The 1352-nt window shown below is 39.1% G+C and overlaps 1 pseudogene; it reads left to right on the top strand.

Moving 5' to 3' along the window:
- Positions 1 to 169, top strand: part of LOC148721889 (uncharacterized) — an 11701-nt pseudogene extending 11532 nt beyond the window's left edge.
- Positions 170 to 1352: the final 1183 nt, after the last annotated feature.

The raw sequence follows: 1352 nt of genomic DNA, 5'->3' as shown, positions 1-1352 counted from the left end.
GGGTTGGTGGGTCCAACGTCTGATTCCTCACTAAAAAGAAAACAAATTCAGTCAAGAATTAAAGACAGCCAAGTTCTTTAACAAAATTGGTAAACTTACCTTGTACTGTCGTCCATTGCATCTGTTCAGCACGCGGTGAGGACGGTCCAGGAGCGGTGTCATATAATAATTTAACTTATTAACTTTATTGATTTGGATATGGTCGTCCAAAAGTTTCAAAACTCGCTAAAAAATCTAGTCGTACTCGCTAAAACCAAATTCGTTGTCGCAATTAATATCAATCGCTCTCGCTAAATTGAAATCGCTCTCGCAAAGTTGAAATCGCTCTCGCTAAATTGAAATCGCTTTCGCAAAGTTTATATTAAAGTCGCTAAAAATATTCGCTCTCTATAGGTTGAATCGCTGTAGCTAAACATTACTCGTTGTCGCTAAGATTTGTTTAGAGGGGAGGGGGAAATCTCACATTCGGCCGAGCTTAGGGCCTAAGTACCACTCACATGGTCTCTTTCAAGATGGCGAAGAATGCAGAGGTGAACGAGGTGGGTCTTGAACTTCTCAGTTGTCTTTTTGCCTTAATTCAACAACAGCTAATTCCATATAGCACATGTGGTTTTATTTGTATTTTCCTTGGAAAGGATGTGAAATTTTAAAAGCGAGGCAAATTCCAAAAACTATAGTGGACGCCATAAGAAAAGAAAAGTTAACACTAGCCATGATCAGCAGAGGAGAAATCTCTGACGAGATCTGGCTCGGTTCGGAGCCACAACAATGGGGGAAAGAACTTTAATAAGGAAGATAAGTCGAGAGACTTCACGTAAGTACTTCATATCTGAACCTAGAGGGAAATATGTGTTTTTTTGTCCAATTGTATTCGGCACTCGGGCGCCATTTTGATGCGTAGGCAAAGTCTGGCAAAATTACAGAAATGTTAAGGAAATCAACGTCAAATAATTCGTGTTCGATTGATATTTTGCTCAAACTTGTAACGTAAAATGATAGGCGCTACGGAAAGTAGTTGGCATACCAGGTTTGAAGGCCATAGCTTATCCAGGGAATGAGCAAACGTATTTTTGTTTGTTGATTATGCTCATGAGTTTGCTTTGTCAGTGAATTTGAATAGCTAAAGTTAAGCCAGTTTGCTCTACCCAATAAATTTCAAAGGGTCTCCGTTAGGGGTTTTGGAATACGGGATATTTGAGAAATTATACAGGATATTGTGGGAATACTCCTGGGATACGGGATATTGAACAGTCTCTATATGGGATACTTTTAACAAAGTTTCTAATTGGGCTGCCTTTGGATCACCACTGTGCTCCCTAAATAATTTTTCGGATACAAAAATAATATTACAG

Source organism: Stylophora pistillata, chromosome 10 (genome assembly GCF_964205215.1).
Source record: "Stylophora pistillata chromosome 10, jaStyPist1.2, whole genome shotgun sequence".
Classification (NCBI taxonomy): Eukaryota; Metazoa; Cnidaria; class Anthozoa; order Scleractinia; family Pocilloporidae; genus Stylophora; species Stylophora pistillata.
The sequence above is the reverse complement of the archived record's forward strand: the minus strand, read 5'-3'. Positions and strand labels throughout refer to the sequence as shown.